The sequence below is a fragment of the Buceros rhinoceros genome, unplaced genomic scaffold (genome assembly GCF_000710305.1).
Source record: "Buceros rhinoceros silvestris isolate BGI_N320 unplaced genomic scaffold, ASM71030v1 scaffold7499, whole genome shotgun sequence".
Taxonomy (NCBI): domain Eukaryota; kingdom Metazoa; phylum Chordata; class Aves; order Bucerotiformes; family Bucerotidae; genus Buceros; species Buceros rhinoceros.
The window spans coordinates 68,786-69,142 of NW_010429676.1; positions in this window are offsets into that span (position 1 = coordinate 68,786).

Here is a 357-nt window from a genome sequence, read left to right on the forward strand (position 1 = left end):
GTTCACAGTGCCATTCCCAAGCGGTCCCACCTAAACAGCAGCCGTAGGCTCGGTGACGGGCACAACCTCTCCACTGCACAGCACGGTCTTGCACGGAGCGGTCCTCTGGGGATGCAGCGTAACTGCTGATAGCTGTCCAGATCCGTGCCACAGCGTCCTGATAAACGTGCCGTCTGCTGATAACCGGTGAGAGGGAGATACCAGCCTGATGTGGAGGCGACAGAGATATTGTCAGACTGTACACTTTGATTGACCTTCTTGCTGGCGCTGTTGTGTAGACTGAGACACCACCACCCTTGCTGTGAGGTGTGTTAATGTGTGTGCTCTCCCTGTTGAACGCTTACCATTTTCAAACGC